The 16637-nt window shown below is 43.7% G+C and overlaps 21 non-coding genes across 21 annotated transcripts; all 21 read right to left on the bottom strand.

The window, feature by feature from the left end:
* Nucleotides 1-718: 718 nt before the first annotated feature.
* Nucleotides 719-790, bottom strand: TRNAD-GUC. The gene has a single exon. It is a non-coding gene; the product is annotated as a tRNA-Asp (tRNA).
* Nucleotides 791-2028: 1238 nt separating this feature from the next.
* TRNAI-AAU lies at nt 2029-2102 on the bottom strand. The gene has a single exon. It is a non-coding gene; the product is annotated as a tRNA-Ile (tRNA).
* Nucleotides 2103-2206: 104 nt separating this feature from the next.
* On the bottom strand, nt 2207-2278 carry TRNAD-GUC. The gene has a single exon. It is a non-coding gene; the product is annotated as a tRNA-Asp (tRNA).
* Nucleotides 2279-3516: 1238 nt separating this feature from the next.
* On the bottom strand, nt 3517-3590 carry TRNAI-AAU. Its single transcript has one exon. It is a non-coding gene; the product is annotated as a tRNA-Ile (tRNA).
* A 104-nt stretch (nt 3591-3694) lies between these two features.
* Nucleotides 3695-3766, bottom strand: TRNAD-GUC. Its single transcript has one exon. It is a non-coding gene; the product is annotated as a tRNA-Asp (tRNA).
* Nucleotides 3767-5004: 1238 nt separating this feature from the next.
* TRNAI-AAU lies at nt 5005-5078 on the bottom strand. The gene has a single exon. It is a non-coding gene; the product is annotated as a tRNA-Ile (tRNA).
* A 104-nt stretch (nt 5079-5182) lies between these two features.
* On the bottom strand, nt 5183-5254 carry TRNAD-GUC. Its single transcript has one exon. It is a non-coding gene; the product is annotated as a tRNA-Asp (tRNA).
* A 1294-nt stretch (nt 5255-6548) lies between these two features.
* TRNAI-AAU lies at nt 6549-6622 on the bottom strand. The gene has a single exon. It is a non-coding gene; the product is annotated as a tRNA-Ile (tRNA).
* Nucleotides 6623-6726: 104 nt separating this feature from the next.
* On the bottom strand, nt 6727-6798 carry TRNAD-GUC. The gene has a single exon. It is a non-coding gene; the product is annotated as a tRNA-Asp (tRNA).
* A 1238-nt stretch (nt 6799-8036) lies between these two features.
* On the bottom strand, nt 8037-8110 carry TRNAI-AAU. The gene has a single exon. It is a non-coding gene; the product is annotated as a tRNA-Ile (tRNA).
* A 104-nt stretch (nt 8111-8214) lies between these two features.
* On the bottom strand, nt 8215-8286 carry TRNAD-GUC. Its single transcript has one exon. It is a non-coding gene; the product is annotated as a tRNA-Asp (tRNA).
* Nucleotides 8287-9524: 1238 nt separating this feature from the next.
* TRNAI-AAU lies at nt 9525-9598 on the bottom strand. The gene has a single exon. It is a non-coding gene; the product is annotated as a tRNA-Ile (tRNA).
* Nucleotides 9599-9702: 104 nt separating this feature from the next.
* TRNAD-GUC lies at nt 9703-9774 on the bottom strand. The gene has a single exon. It is a non-coding gene; the product is annotated as a tRNA-Asp (tRNA).
* Nucleotides 9775-11012: 1238 nt separating this feature from the next.
* On the bottom strand, nt 11013-11086 carry TRNAI-AAU. The gene has a single exon. It is a non-coding gene; the product is annotated as a tRNA-Ile (tRNA).
* Nucleotides 11087-11190: 104 nt separating this feature from the next.
* TRNAD-GUC lies at nt 11191-11262 on the bottom strand. The gene has a single exon. It is a non-coding gene; the product is annotated as a tRNA-Asp (tRNA).
* Nucleotides 11263-12500: 1238 nt separating this feature from the next.
* TRNAI-AAU lies at nt 12501-12574 on the bottom strand. The gene has a single exon. It is a non-coding gene; the product is annotated as a tRNA-Ile (tRNA).
* Nucleotides 12575-12678: 104 nt separating this feature from the next.
* Nucleotides 12679-12750, bottom strand: TRNAD-GUC. The gene has a single exon. It is a non-coding gene; the product is annotated as a tRNA-Asp (tRNA).
* A 1238-nt stretch (nt 12751-13988) lies between these two features.
* On the bottom strand, nt 13989-14062 carry TRNAI-AAU. The gene has a single exon. It is a non-coding gene; the product is annotated as a tRNA-Ile (tRNA).
* Nucleotides 14063-14166: 104 nt separating this feature from the next.
* On the bottom strand, nt 14167-14238 carry TRNAD-GUC. Its single transcript has one exon. It is a non-coding gene; the product is annotated as a tRNA-Asp (tRNA).
* A 1238-nt stretch (nt 14239-15476) lies between these two features.
* Nucleotides 15477-15550, bottom strand: TRNAI-AAU. The gene has a single exon. It is a non-coding gene; the product is annotated as a tRNA-Ile (tRNA).
* Nucleotides 15551-15654: 104 nt separating this feature from the next.
* Nucleotides 15655-15726, bottom strand: TRNAD-GUC. The gene has a single exon. It is a non-coding gene; the product is annotated as a tRNA-Asp (tRNA).
* Between the last annotated feature and the right edge of the window lie 911 nt (nt 15727-16637).

Genomic DNA, 16637 nt, shown 5'->3' on the forward strand with positions numbered 1-16637 from the left:
GCAAAGTTGCTAGATACCAAACATACTGCCATAATAACTCCTCTTTGTGTAAAAAGTTACACTCCATTTAATAACAACAGATTTCTAGCTGCCTTTATGTACTGAATTTCTAGCTGCCTTTATGTACTGTTCGTAGCAATCTTTTTCTCCCTTAGTCCTAACAGCAGCACAACAATGGGGTAATTCTGCCCGTGTGAAATGGTAGGACGGATGGAATTTAAATAATCAAATGACTAATTAATTGCCCTCTCCAACTACCATGATGGTGACTACAACCCCACCCATGCAGTTTTTAATTATAAAGTAAAATAAGATAGGGAGGGATACTTGTGATGTTGTTAGGACTAAGGGAAAACAGACTAACGTAAGAAATCCAAACATTTCTTATGTTCTCCAACATAAGGATATAGTGCTTTACATGAACACAGCGTGCCCTGAGATAGCACTATGCTATATGTGAGCAGAAATTATACGCATGCTATTTGCTGCCACAATTTTACTTGTTAAACCACCTTTACTGCATAGAGGTGAAAAACAGAATGGCCCGTACGGGGATCGAACACGCGACCTTGGCGTTATTAGCACCACGCTCTAACCAACTGAGCTAACCGGCCAGGAGCTTACACCCTGCCACGCACATTGTCTCGTTTCTACAGGTTTATTTAATGTTTTCTCTTTCTTTCTTAACATAGTCGTTTATACTAAGAAAATGCAAGGCCTCCCCGTCGGGGAATCGAACCCCGGTCTCCCGCGTGACAAGCGGGGATACTTACCACTATACTAACGAGGAAATGCTGGTGGTCGGGATGGGTCACACGACCCTGATTCAGCGGCCCTTTTAGAACAATGGCATCGGCCTGGAGGTAGGAGAAACTGCTAACAAACAAGAAGTACGAATGTTAAACCGGCACAAATGGCTTAAAGCGTGCCTGAACCTTCACCAAAAACTGCAAACTATGCTGCTTTCTCATTGCCCAACAATTCTGTGCCCCCTATTTCTGCAGCTGCTGCTCCGCTATTTTCTGCTTTCTCCATAGCCGGGGGCCTGTCCCTTAGATGTCAGTCTAATAGTACTGAACTGAAATACTTTGATTCCCACACTTCCCTACATGCACTGTATAGGAAAGCAAAAGCCTGATTTTAGATGCTTAGTTCTTTGTCATGTCTGGATTGCATAGCAGTGAGAGACATGACACAGAACTAAGCAGCTGGAAGAGCTCAGTTTACTTACATGAGCTGCTGCTTTGCTGCATGTTTGGCTGTTAGGAGAGGCAGGCTACCGGTGAGCAAATAGGAGCACACTTTGATAGATAGACACCCCCCAACTTCCTGTAGTCTGTCTCTCTGCTCCTGTGTTACTTGGGACAGAAAAAGCATGACAACAGGGGGTTGAACCGCAGATTTAGTAGAAGGGAGACATGTAGGGGCCAAAAGTATACAGATACTTTTCTAGTGGAAAAACGCAGAAATGTTAACCCTACTTGCATAGCAAAGTTGCTAGATACCAAACATACTGCCATAATAACTCCTCTTTGTGTAAAAAGTTACACTCCATTTAATAACAACAGATTTCTAGCTGCCTTTATGTACTGAATTTCTAGCTGCCTTTATGTACTGTTCGTAGCAATCTTTTTCTCCCTTAGTCCTAACAGCAGCACAACAATGGGGTAATTCTGCCCGTGTGAAATGGTAGGACGGATGGAATTTAAATAATCAAATGACTAATTAATTGCCCTCTCCAACTACCATGATGGTGACTACAACCCCACCCATGCAGTTTTTAATTATAAAGTAAAATAAGATAGGGAGGGATACTTGTGATGTTGTTAGGACTAAGGGAAAACAGACTAACGTAAGAAATCCAAACATTTCTTATGTTCTCCAACATAAGGATATAGTGCTTTACATGAACACAGCGTGCCCTGAGATAGCACTATGCTATATGTGAGCAGAAATTATACGCATGCTATTTGCTGCCACAATTTTACTTGTTAAACCACCTTTACTGCATAGAGGTGAAAAACAGAATGGCCCGTACGGGGATCGAACCCACGACCTTGGCGTTATTAGCACCACGCTCTAACCAACTGAGCTAACCGGCCAGGAGCTTACACCCTGCCACGCACATTGTCTCGTTTCTACAGGTTTATTTAATGTTTTCTCTTTCTTTCTTAACATAGTCGTTTATACTAAGAAAATGCAAGGCCTCCCCGTCGGGGAATCGAACCCCGGTCTCCCGCGTGACAAGCGGGGATACTTACCACTATACTAACGAGGAAATGCTGGTGGTCGGGATGGGTCACACGACCCTGATTCAGCGGCCCTTTTAGAACAATGGCATCGGCCTGGAGGTAGGAGAAACTGCTAACAAACAAGAAGTACGAATGTTAAACCGGCACAAATGGCTTAAAGCGTGCCTGAACCTTCACCAAAAACTGCAAACTATGCTGCTTTCTCATTGCCCAACAATTCTGTGCCCCCTATTTCTGCAGCTGCTGCTCCGCTATTTTCTGCTTTCTCCATAGCCGGGGGCCTGTCCCTTAGATGTCAGTCTAATAGTACTGAACTGAAATACTTTGATTCCCACACTTCCCTACATGCACTGTATAGGAAAGCAAAAGCCTGATTTTAGATGCTTAGTTCTTTGTCATGTCTGGATTGCATAGCAGTGAGAGACATGACACAGAACTAAGCAGCTGGAAGAGCTCAGTTTACTTACATGAGCTGCTGCTTTGCTGCATGTTTGGCTGTTAGGAGAGGCAGGCTACCGGTGAGCAAATAGGAGCACACTTTGATAGATAGACACCCCCCAACTTCCTGTAGTCTGTCTCTCTGCTCCTGTGTTACTTGGGACAGAAAAAGCATGACAACAGGGGGTTGAACCGCAGATTTAGTAGAAGGGAGACATGTAGGGGCCAAAAGTATACAGATACTTTTCTAGTGGAAAAACGCAGAAATGTTAACCCTACTTGCATAGCAAAGTTGCTAGATACCAAACATACTGCCATAATAACTCCTCTTTGTGTAAAAAGTTACACTCCATTTAATAACAACAGATTTCTAGCTGCCTTTATGTACTGAATTTCTAGCTGCCTTTATGTACTGTTCGTAGCAATCTTTTTCTCCCTTAGTCCTAACAGCAGCACAACAATGGGGTAATTCTGCCCGTGTGAAATGGTAGGACGGATGGAATTTAAATAATCAAATGACTAATTAATTGCCCTCTCCAACTACCATGATGGTGACTACAACCCCACCCATGCAGTTTTTAATTATAAAGTAAAATAAGATAGGGAGGGATACTTGTGATGTTGTTAGGACTAAGGGAAAACAGACTAACGTAAGAAATCCAAACATTTCTTATGTTCTCCAACATAAGGATATAGTGCTTTACATGAACACAGCGTGCCCTGAGATAGCACTATGCTATATGTGAGCAGAAATTATACGCATGCTATTTGCTGCCACAATTTTACTTGTTAAACCACCTTTACTGCATAGAGGTGAAAAACAGAATGGCCCGTACGGGGATCGAACCCGCGACCTTGGCGTTATTAGCACCACGCTCTAACCAACTGAGCTAACCGGCCAGGAGCTTACACCCTGCCACGCACATTGTCTCGTTTCTACAGGTTTATTTAATGTTTTCTCTTTCTTTCTTAACATAGTCGTTTATACTAAGAAAATGCAAGGCCTCCCCGTCGGGGAATCGAACCCCGGTCTCCCGCGTGACAGGCGGGGATACTTACCACTATACTAACGAGGAAATGCTGGTGGTCGGGATGGGTCACACGACCCTGATTCAGCGGCCCTTTTAGAACAATGGCATCGGCCTGGAGGTAGGAGAAACTGCTAACAAACAAGAAGTACGAATGTTAAACCGGCACAAATGGCTTAAAGCGTGCCTGAACCTTCACCAAAAACTGCAAACTATGCTGCTTTCTCATTGCCCAACAATTCTGTGCCCCATATTTCTGCAGCTGCTGCTCCGCTATTTTCTGCTTTCTCCATAGCCGGGGGCCTGTCCCTTAGATGTCAGTCTAATAGTACTGAACTGAAATACTTTGATTCCCACACTTCCCTACATGCACTGTATAGGAAAGCAAAAGCCTGATTTTAGATGCTTAGTTCTTTGTCATGTCTGGATTGCATAGCAGTGAGAGACATGACACAGAACTAAGCAGCTGGAAGAGCTCAGTTTACTTACATGAGCTGCTGCTTTGCTGCATGTTTGGCTGTTAGGAGAGGCAGGCTACCGGTGAGCAAATAGGAGCACACTTTGATAGATAGACACCCCCCAACTTCCTGTAGTCTGTCTCTCTGCTCCTGTGTTACTTGGGACAGAAAAAGCATGACAACAGGGGGTTGAACCGCAGATTTAGTAGAAGGGAGACATGTAGGGGCCAAAAGTATACAGATACTTTTCTAGTGGAAAAACGCAGAAATGTTAACCCTACTTGCATAGCAAAGTTGCTAGATACCAAACATACTGCCATAATAACTCCTCTTTGTGTAAAAAGTTACACTCCATTTAATAACAACAGATTTCTAGCTGCCTTTATGTACTGAATTTCTAGCTGCCTTTATGTACTGTTCGTAGCAATCTTTTTCTCCCTTAGTCCTAACAGCAGCACAACAATGGGGTAATTCTGCCCGTGTGAAATGGTAGGACGGATGGAATTTAAATAATCAAATGACTAATTAATTGCCCTCTCCAACTACCATGATGGTGACTACAACCCCACCCATGCAGTTTTTAATTATAAAGTAAAATAAGATAGGGAGGGATACTTGTGATGTTGTTAGGACTAAGGGAAAACAGACTAACGTAAGAAATCCAAACATTTCTTATGTTCTCCAACATAAGGATTTAGTGCTTTACATGAACACAGCGTGCCCTGAGATAGCACTATGCTATATGTGAGCAGAAATTATACGCATGCTATTTGCTGCCACAATTTTACTTGTTAAACCACCTTTACTGCATAGAGGTGAAAAACAGAATGGCCCGTACGGGGATCGAACCCGCGACCTTGGCGTTATTAGCACCACGCTCTAACCAACTGAGCTAACCGGCCAGGAGCTTACACCCTGCCACGCACATTGTCTCGTTTCTACAGGTTTATTTAATGTTTTCTCTTTCTTTCTTAACATAGTCGTTTATACTAAGAAAATGCAAGGCCTCCCCGTCGGGGAATCGAACCCCGGTCTCCCGCGTGACAGGCGGGGATACTTACCACTATACTAACGAGGAAATGCTGGTGGTCGGGATGGGTCACACGACCCTGATTCAGCGGCCCTTTTAGAACAATGGCATCGGCCTGGAGGTAGGAGAAACTGCTAACAAACAAGAAGTACGAATGTTAAAAAAATCGGCCTGGAGGTAGGAGAAACTGCTAACAAACAAGAAGTACGAATGTTAAACCGGCACAAATGGCTTAAAGCGTGCCTGAACCTTCACCAAAAACTGCAAACTATGCTGCTTTCTCATTGCCCAACAATTCTGTGCCCCCTATTTCTGCAGCTGCTGCTCCGCTATTTTCTGCTTTCTCCATAGCCGGGGGCCTGTCCCTTAGATGTCAGTCTAATAGTACTGAACTGAAATACTTTGATTCCCACACTTCCCTACATGCACTGTATAGGAAAGCAAAAGCCTGATTTTAGATGCTTAGTTCTTTGTCATGTCTGGATTGCATAGCAGTGAGAGACATGACACAGAACTAAGCAGCTGGAAGAGCTCAGTTTACTTACATGAGCTGCTGCTTTGCTGCATGTTTGGCTGTTAGGAGAGGCAGGCTACCGGTGAGCAAATAGGAGCACACTTTGATAGATAGACACCCCCCAACTTCCTGTAGTCTGTCTCTCTGCTCCTGTGTTACTTGGGACAGAAAAAGCATGACAACAGGGGGTTGAACCGCAGATTTAGTAGAAGGGAGACATGTAGGGGCCAAAAGTATACAGATACTTTTCTAGTGGAAAAACGCAGAAATGTTAACCCTACTTGCATAGCAAAGTTGCTAGATACCAAACATACTGCCATAATAACTCCTCTTTGTGTAAAAAGTTACACTCCATTTAATAACAACAGATTTCTAGCTGCCTTTATGTACTGAATTTCTAGCTGCCTTTATGTACTGTTCGTAGCAATCTTTTTCTCCCTTAGTCCTAACAGCAGCACAACAATGGGGTAATTCTGCCCGTGTGAAATGGTAGGACGGATGGAATTTAAATAATCAAATGACTAATTAATTGCCCTCTCCAACTACCATGATGGTGACTACAACCCCACCCATGCAGTTTTTAATTATAAAGTAAAATAAGATAGGGAGGGATACTTGTGATGTTGTTAGGACTAAGGGAAAACAGACTAACGTAAGAAATCCAAACATTTCTTATGTTCTCCAACATAAGGATATAGTGCTTTACATGAACACAGCGTGCCCTGAGATAGCACTATGCTATATGTGAGCAGAAATTATACGCATGCTATTTGCTGCCACAATTTTACTTGTTAAACCACCTTTACTGCATAGAGGTGAAAAACAGAATGGCCCGTACGGGGATCGAACCCGCGACCTTGGCGTTATTAGCACCACGCTCTAACCAACTGAGCTAACCGGCCAGGAGCTTACACCCTGCCACGCACATTGTCTCGTTTCTACAGGTTTATTTAATGTTTTCTCTTTCTTTCTTAACATAGTCGTTTATACTAAGAAAATGCAAGGCCTCCCCGTCGGGGAATCGAACCCCGGTCTCCCGCGTGACAAGCGGGGATACTTACCACTATACTAACGAGGAAATGCTGGTGGTCGGGATGGGTCACACGACCCTGATTCAGCGGCCCTTTTAGAACAATGGCATCGGCCTGGAGGTAGGAGAAACTGCTAACAAACAAGAAGTACGAATGTTAAACCGGCACAAATGGCTTAAAGCGTGCCTGAACCTTCACCAAAAACTGCAAACTATGCTGCTTTCTCATTGCCCAACAATTCTGTGCCCCCTATTTCTGCAGCTGCTGCTCCGCTATTTTCTGCTTTCTCCATAGCCGGGGGCCTGTCCCTTAGATGTCAGTCTAATAGTACTGAACTGAAATACTTTGATTCCCACACTTCCCTACATGCACTGTATAGGAAAGCAAAAGCCTGATTTTAGATGCTTAGTTCTTTGTCATGTCTGGATTGCATAGCAGTGAGAGACATGACACAGAACTAAGCAGCTGGAAGAGCTCAGTTTACTTACATGAGCTGCTGCTTTGCTGCATGTTTGGCTGTTAGGAGAGGCAGGCTACCGGTGAGCAAATAGGAGCACACTTTGATAGATAGACACCCCCCAACTTCCTGTAGTCTGTCTCTCTGCTCCTGTGTTACTTGGGACAGAAAAAGCATGACAACAGGGGGTTGAACCGCAGATTTAGTAGAAGGGAGACATGTAGGGGCCAAAAGTATACAGATACTTTTCTAGTGGAAAAACGCAGAAATGTTAACCCTACTTGCATAGCAAAGTTGCTAGATACCAAACATACTGCCATAATAACTCCTCTTTGTGTAAAAAGTTACACTCCATTTAATAACAACAGATTTCTAGCTGCCTTTATGTACTGAATTTCTAGCTGCCTTTATGTACTGTTCGTAGCAATCTTTTTCTCCCTTAGTCCTAACAGCAGCACAACAATGGGGTAATTCTGCCCGTGTGAAATGGTAGGACGGATGGAATTTAAATAATCAAATGACTAATTAATTGCCCTCTCCAACTACCATGATGGTGACTACAACCCCACCCATGCAGTTTTTAATTATAAAGTAAAATAAGATAGGGAGGGATACTTGTGATGTTGTTAGGACTAAGGGAAAACAGACTAACGTAAGAAATCCAAACATTTCTTATGTTCTCCAACATAAGGATATAGTGCTTTACATGAACACAGCGTGCCCTGAGATAGCACTATGCTATATGTGAGCAGAAATTATACGCATGCTATTTGCTGCCACAATTTTACTTGTTAAACCACCTTTACTGCATAGAGGTGAAAAACAGAATGGCCCGTACGGGGATCGAACCCGCGACCTTGGCGTTATTAGCACCACGCTCTAACCAACTGAGCTAACCGGCCAGGAGCTTACACCCTGCCACGCACATTGTCTCGTTTCTACAGGTTTATTTAATGTTTTCTCTTTCTTTCTTAACATAGTCGTTTATACTAAGAAAATGCAAGGCCTCCCCGTCGGGGAATCGAACCCCGGTCTCCCGCGTGACAGGCGGGGATACTTACCACTATACTAACGAGGAAATGCTGGTGGTCGGGATGGGTCACACGACCCTGATTCAGCGGCCCTTTTAGAACAATGGCATCGGCCTGGAGGTAGGAGAAACTGCTAACAAACAAGAAGTACGAATGTTAAACCGGCACAAATGGCTTAAAGCGTGCCTGAACCTTCACCAAAAACTGCAAACTATGCTGCTTTCTCATTGCCCAACAATTCTGTGCCCCCTATTTCTGCAGCTGCTGCTCCGCTATTTTCTGCTTTCTCCATAGCCGGGGGCCTGTCCCTTAGATGTCAGTCTAATAGTACTGAACTGAAATACTTTGATTCCCACACTTCCCTACATGCACTGTATAGGAAAGCAAAAGCCTGATTTTAGATGCTTAGTTCTTTGTCATGTCTGGATTGCATAGCAGTGAGAGACATGACACAGAACTAAGCAGCTGGAAGAGCTCAGTTTACTTACATGAGCTGCTGCTTTGCTGCATGTTTGGCTGTTAGGAGAGGCAGGCTACCGGTGAGCAAATAGGAGCACACTTTGATAGATAGACACCCCCCAACTTCCTGTAGTCTGTCTCTCTGCTCCTGTGTTACTTGGGACAGAAAAAGCATGACAACAGGGGGTTGAACCGCAGATTTAGTAGAAGGGAGACATGTAGGGGCCAAAAGTATACAGATACTTTTCTAGTGGAAAAACGCAGAAATGTTAACCCTACTTGCATAGCAAAGTTGCTAGATACCAAACATACTGCCATAATAACTCCTCTTTGTGTAAAAAGTTACACTCCATTTAATAACAACAGATTTCTAGCTGCCTTTATGTACTGAATTTCTAGCTGCCTTTATGTACTGTTCGTAGCAATCTTTTTCTCCCTTAGTCCTAACAGCAGCACAACAATGGGGTAATTCTGCCCGTGTGAAATGGTAGGACGGATGGAATTTAAATAATCAAATGACTAATTAATTGCCCTCTCCAACTACCATGATGGTGACTACAACCCCACCCATGCAGTTTTTAATTATAAAGTAAAATAAGATAGGGAGGGATACTTGTGATGTTGTTAGGACTAAGGGAAAACAGACTAACGTAAGAAATCCAAACATTTCTTATGTTCTCCAACATAAGGATTTAGTGCTTTACATGAACACAGCGTGCCCTGAGATAGCACTATGCTATATGTGAGCAGAAATTATACGCATGCTATTTGCTGCCACAATTTTACTTGTTAAACCACCTTTACTGCATAGAGGTGAAAAACAGAATGGCCCGTACGGGGATCGAACCCGCGACCTTGGCGTTATTAGCACCACGCTCTAACCAACTGAGCTAACCGGCCAGGAGCTTACACCCTGCCACGCACATTGTCTCGTTTCTATAGGTTTATTTAATGTTTTCTCTTTCTTTCTTAACATAGTCGTTTATACTAAGAAAATGCAAGGCCTCCCCGTCGGGGAATCGAACCCCGGTCTCCCGCGTGACAGGCGGGGATACTTACCACTATACTAACGAGGAAATGCTGGTGGTCGGGATGGGTCACACGACCCTGATTCAGCGGCCCTTTTAGAACAATGGCATCGGCCTGGAGGTAGGAGAAACTGCTAACAAACAAGAAGTACGAATGTTAAACCGGCACAAATGGCTTAAAGCGTGCCTGAACCTTCACCAAAAACTGCAAACTATGCTGCTTTCTCATTGCCCAACAATTCTGTGCCCCCTATTTCTGCAGCTGCTGCTCCGCTATTTTCTGCTTTCTCCATAGCCGGGGGCCTGTCCCTTAGATGTCAGTCTAATAGTACTGAACTGAAATACTTTGATTCCCACACTTCCCTACATGCACTGTATAGGAAAGCAAAAGCCTGATTTTAGATGCTTAGTTCTTTGTCATGTCTGGATTGCATAGCAGTGAGAGACATGACACAGAACTAAGCAGCTGGAAGAGCTCAGTTTACTTACATGAGCTGCTGCTTTGCTGCATGTTTGGCTGTTAGGAGAGGCAGGCTACCGGTGAGCAAATAGGAGCACACTTTGATAGATAGACACCCCCCAACTTCCTGTAGTCTGTCTCTCTGCTCCTGTGTTACTTGGGACAGAAAAAGCATGACAACAGGGGGTTGAACCGCAGATTTAGTAGAAGGGAGACATGTAGGGGCCAAAAGTATACAGATACTTTTCTAGTGGAAAAACGCAGAAATGTTAACCCTACTTGCATAGCAAAGTTGCTAGATACCAAACATACTGCCATAATAACTCCTCTTTGTGTAAAAAGTTACACTCCATTTAATAACAACAGATTTCTAGCTGCCTTTATGTACTGAATTTCTAGCTGCCTTTATGTACTGTTCGTAGCAATCTTTTTCTCCCTTAGTCCTAACAGCAGCACAACAATGGGGTAATTCTGCCCGTGTGAAATGGTAGGACGGATGGAATTTAAATAATCAAATGACTAATTAATTGCCCTCTCCAACTACCATGATGGTGACTACAACCCCACCCATGCAGTTTTTAATTATAAAGTAAAATAAGATAGGGAGGGATACTTGTGATGTTGTTAGGACTAAGGGAAAACAGACTAACGTAAGAAATCCAAACATTTCTTATGTTCTCCAACATAAGGATATAGTGCTTTACATGAACACAGCGTGCCCTGAGATAGCACTATGCTATATGTGAGCAGAAATTATACGCATGCTATTTGCTGCCACAATTTTACTTGTTAAACCACCTTTACTGCATAGAGGTGAAAAACAGAATGGCCCGTACGGGGATCGAACCCGCGACCTTGGCGTTATTAGCACCACGCTCTAACCAACTGAGCTAACCGGCCAGGAGCTTACACCCTGCCACGCACATTGTCTCGTTTCTACAGGTTTATTTAATGTTTTCTCTTTCTTTCTTAACATAGTCGTTTATACTAAGAAAATGCAAGGCCTCCCCGTCGGGGAATCGAACCCCGGTCTCCCGCGTGACAGGCGGGGATACTTACCACTATACTAACGAGGAAATGCTGGTGGTCGGGATGGGTCACACGACCCTGATTCAGCGGCCCTTTTAGAACAATGGCATCGGCCTGGAGGTAGGAGAAACTGCTAACAAACAAGAAGTACGAATGTTAAACCGGCACAAATGGCTTAAAGCGTGCCTGAACCTTCACCAAAAACTGCAAACTATGCTGCTTTCTCATTGCCCAACAATTCTGTGCCCCCTATTTCTGCAGCTGCTGCTCCGCTATTTTCTGCTTTCTCCATAGCCGGGGGCCTGTCCCTTAGATGTCAGTCTAATAGTACTGAACTGAAATACTTTGATTCCCACACTTCCCTACATGCACTGTATAGGAAAGCAAAAGCCTGATTTTAGATGCTTAGTTCTTTGTCATGTCTGGATTGCATAGCAGTGAGAGACATGACACAGAACTAAGCAGCTGGAAGAGCTCAGTTTACTTACATGAGCTGCTGCTTTGCTGCATGTTTGGCTGTTAGGAGAGGCAGGCTACCGGTGAGCAAATAGGAGCACACTTTGATAGATAGACACCCCCCAACTTCCTGTAGTCTGTCTCTCTGCTCCTGTGTTACTTGGGACAGAAAAAGCATGACAACAGGGGGTTGAACCGCAGATTTAGTAGAAGGGAGACATGTAGGGGCCAAAAGTATACAGATACTTTTCTAGTGGAAAAACGCAGAAATGTTAACCCTACTTGCATAGCAAAGTTGCTAGATACCAAACATACTGCCATAATAACTCCTCTTTGTGTAAAAAGTTACACTCCATTTAATAACAACAGATTTCTAGCTGCCTTTATGTACTGAATTTCTAGCTGCCTTTATGTACTGTTCGTAGCAATCTTTTTCTCCCTTAGTCCTAACAGCAGCACAACAATGGGGTAATTCTGCCCGTGTGAAATGGTAGGACGGATGGAATTTAAATAATCAAATGACTAATTAATTGCCCTCTCCAACTACCATGATGGTGACTACAACCCCACCCATGCAGTTTTTAATTATAAAGTAAAATAAGATAGGGAGGGATACTTGTGATGTTGTTAGGACTAAGGGAAAACAGACTAACGTAAGAAATCCAAACATTTCTTATGTTCTCCAACATAAGGATATAGTGCTTTACATGAACACAGCGTGCCCTGAGATAGCACTATGCTATATGTGAGCAGAAATTATACGCATGCTATTTGCTGCCACAATTTTACTTGTTAAACCACCTTTACTGCATAGAGGTGAAAAACAGAATGGCCCGTACGGGGATCGAACCCACGACCTTGGCGTTATTAGCACCACGCTCTAACCAACTGAGCTAACCGGCCAGGAGCTTACACCCTGCCACGCACATTGTCTCGTTTCTACAGGTTTATTTAATGTTTTCTCTTTCTTTCTTAACATAGTCGTTTATACTAAGAAAATGCAAGGCCTCCCCGTCGGGGAATCGAACCCCGGTCTCCCGCGTGACAGGCGGGGATACTTACCACTATACTAACGAGGAAATGCTGGTGGTCGGGATGGGTCACACGACCCTGATTCAGCGGCCCTTTTAGAACAATGGCATCGGCCTGGAGGTAGGAGAAACTGCTAACAAACAAGAAGTACGAATGTTAAACCGGCACAAATGGCTTAAAGCGTGCCTGAACCTTCACCAAAAACTGCAAACTATGCTGCTTTCTCATTGCCCAACAATTCTGTGCCCCCTATTTCTGCAGCTGCTGCTCCGCTATTTTCTGCTTTCTCCATAGCCGGGGGCCTGTCCCTTAGATGTCAGTCTAATAGTACTGAACTGAAATACTTTGATTCCCACACTTCCCTACATGCACTGTATAGGAAAGCAAAAGCCTGATTTTAGATGCTTAGTTCTTTGTCATGTCTGGATTGCATAGCAGTGAGAGACATGACACAGAACTAAGCAGCTGGAAGAGCTCAGTTTACTTACATGAGCTGCTGCTTTGCTGCATGTTTGGCTGTTAGGAGAGGCAGGCTACCGGTGAGCAAATAGGAGCACACTTTGATAGATAGACACCCCCCAACTTCCTGTAGTCTGTCTCTCTGCTCCTGTGTTACTTGGGACAGAAAAAGCATGACAACAGGGGGTTGAACCGCAGATTTAGTAGAAGGGAGACATGTAGGGGCCAAAAGTATACAGATACTTTTCTAGTGGAAAAACGCAGAAATGTTAACCCTACTTGCATAGCAAAGTTGCTAGATACCAAACATACTGCCATAATAACTCCTCTTTGTGTAAAAAGTTACACTCCATTTAATAACAACAGATTTCTAGCTGCCTTTATGTACTGAATTTCTAGCTGCCTTTATGTACTGTTCGTAGCAATCTTTTTCTCCCTTAGTCCTAACAGCAGCACAACAATGGGGTAATTCTGCCCGTGTGAAATGGTAGGACGGATGGAATTTAAATAATCAAATGACTAATTAATTGCCCTCTCCAACTACCATGATGGTGACTACAACCCCACCCATGCAGTTTTTAATTATAAAGTAAAATAAGATAGGGAGGGATACTTGTGATGTTGTTAGGACTAAGGGAAAACAGACTAACGTAAGAAATCCAAACATTTCTTATGTTCTCCAACATAAGGATATAGTGCTTTACATGAACACAGCGTGCCCTGAGATAGCACTATGCTATATGTGAGCAGAAATTATACGCATGCTATTTGCTGCCACAATTTTACTTGTTAAACCACCTTTACTGCATAGAGGTGAAAAACAGAATGGCCCGTACGGGGATCGAACCCACGACCTTGGCGTTATTAGCACCACGCTCTAACCAACTGAGCTAACCGGCCAGGAGCTTACACCCTGCCACGCACATTGTCTCGTTTCTACAGGTTTATTTAATGTTTTCTCTTTCTTTCTTAACATAGTCGTTTATACTAAGAAAATGCAAGGCCTCCCCGTCGGGGAATCGAACCCCGGTCTCCCGCGTGACAGGCGGGGATACTTACCACTATACTAACGAGGAAATGCTGGTGGTCGGGATGGGTCACACGACCCTGATTCAGCAGCCCTTTTAGAACAATGGCATCGGCCTGGAGGTAGGAGAAACTGCTAACAAACAAGAAGTACGAATGTTAAACCGGCACAAATGGCTTAAAGCGTGCCTGAACCTTCACCAAAAACTGCAAACTATGCTGCTTTCTCATTGCCCAACAATTCTGTGCCCCCTATTTCTGCAGCTGCTGCTCCGCTATTTTCTGCTTTCTCCATAGCCGGGGGCCTGTCCCTTAGATGTCAGTCTAATAGTACTGAACTGAAATACTTTGATTCCCACACTTCCCTACATGCACTGTATAGGAAAGCAAAAGCCTGATTTTAGATGCTTAGTTCTTTGTCATGTCTGGATTGCATAGCAGTGAGAGACATGACACAGAACTAAGCAGCTGGAAGAGCTCAGTTTACTTACATGAGCTGCTGCTTTGCTGCATGTTTGGCTGTTAGGAGAGGCAGGCTACCGGTGAGCAAATAGGAGCACACTTTGATAGATAGACACCCCCCAACTTCCTGTAGTCTGTCTCTCTGCTCCTGTGTTACTTGGGACAGAAAAAGCATGACAACAGGGGGTTGAACCGCAGATTTAGTAGAAGGGAGACATGTAGGGGCCAAAAGTATACAGATACTTTTCTAGTGGAAAAACGCAGAAATGTTAACCCTACTTGCATAGCAAAGTTGCTAGATACCAAACATACTGCCATAATAACTCCTCTTTGTGTAAAAAGTTACACTCCATTTAATAACAACAGATTTCTAGCTGCCTTTATGTACTGAATTTCTAGCTGCCTTTATGTACTGTTCGTAGCAATCTTTTTCTCCCTTAGTCCTAACAGCAGCACAACAATGGGGTAATTCTGCCCGTGTGAAATGGTAGGACGGATGGAATTTAAATAATCAAATGACTAATTAATTGCCCTCTCCAACTACCATGATGGTGACTACAACCCCACCCATGCAGTTTTTAATTATAAAGTAAAATAAGATAGGGAGGGATACTTGTGATGTTGTTAGGACTAAGGGAAAACAGACTAACGTAAGAAATCCAAACATTTCTTATGTTCTCCAACATAAGGATATAGTGCTTTACATGAACACAGCGTGCCCTGAGATAGCACTATGCTATATGTGAGCAGAAATTATACGCATGCTATTTGCTGCCACAATTTTACTTGTTAAACCACCTTTACTGCATAGAGGTGAAAAACAGAATGGCCCGTACGGGGATCGAACCCACGACCTTGGCGTTATTAGCACCACGCTCTAACCAACTGAGCTAACCGGCCAGGAGCTTACACCCTGCCACGCACATTGTCTCGTTTCTACAGGTTTATTTAATGTTTTCTCTTTCTTTCTTAACATAGTCGTTTATACTAAGAAAATGCAAGGCCTCCCCGTCGGGGAATCGAACCCCGGTCTCCCGCGTGACAAGCGGGGATACTTACCACTATACTAACGAGGAAATGCTGGTGGTCGGGATGGGTCACACGACCCTGATTCAGCGGCCCTTTTAGAACAATGGCATCGGCCTGGAGGTAGGAGAAACTGCTAACAAACAAGAAGTACGAATGTTAAACCGGCACAAATGGCTTAAAGCGTGCCTGAACCTTCACCAAAAACTGCAAACTATGCTGCTTTCTCATTGCCCAACAATTCTGTGCCCCCTATTTCTGCAGCTGCTGCTCCGCTATTTTCTGCTTTCTCCATAGCCGGGGGCCTGTCCCTTAGATGTCAGTCTAATAGTACTGAACTGAAATACTTTGATTCCCACACTTCCCTACATGCACTGTATAGGAAAGCAAAAGCCTGATTTTAGATGCTTAGTTCTTTGTCATGTCTGGATTGCATAGCAGTGAGAGACATGACACAGAACTAAGCAGCTGGAAGAGCTCAGTTTACTTACATGAGCTGCTGCTTTGCTGCATGTTTGGCTGTTAGGAGAGGCAGGCTACCGGTGAGCAAATAGGAGCACACTTTGATAGATAGACACCCCCCAACTTCCTGTAGTCTGTCTCTCTGCTCCTGTGTTACTTGGGACAGAAAAAGCATGACAACAGGGGGTTGAACCGCAGATTTAGTAGAAGGGAGACATGTAGGGGCCAAAAGTATACAGATACTTTTCTAGTGGAAAAACGCAGAAATGTTAACCCTACTTGCATAGCAAAGTTGCTAGATACCAAACATACTGCCATAATAACTCCTCTTTGTGTAAAAAGTTACACTCCATTTAATAACAACAGATTTCTAGCTGCCTTTATGTACTGAATTTCTAGCTGCCTTTATGTACTGTTCGTAGCAATCTTTTTCTCCCTTAGTCCTAACAGCAGCACAACAATGGGGTAATTCTGCCCGTGTGAAATGGTAGGACGGATG

The sequence above is a fragment of the Bufo bufo genome (genome assembly GCF_905171765.1).
Source record: "Bufo bufo chromosome 1 unlocalized genomic scaffold, aBufBuf1.1 SUPER_1_unloc_6, whole genome shotgun sequence".
Classification (NCBI taxonomy): Eukaryota; Metazoa; Chordata; class Amphibia; order Anura; family Bufonidae; genus Bufo; species Bufo bufo.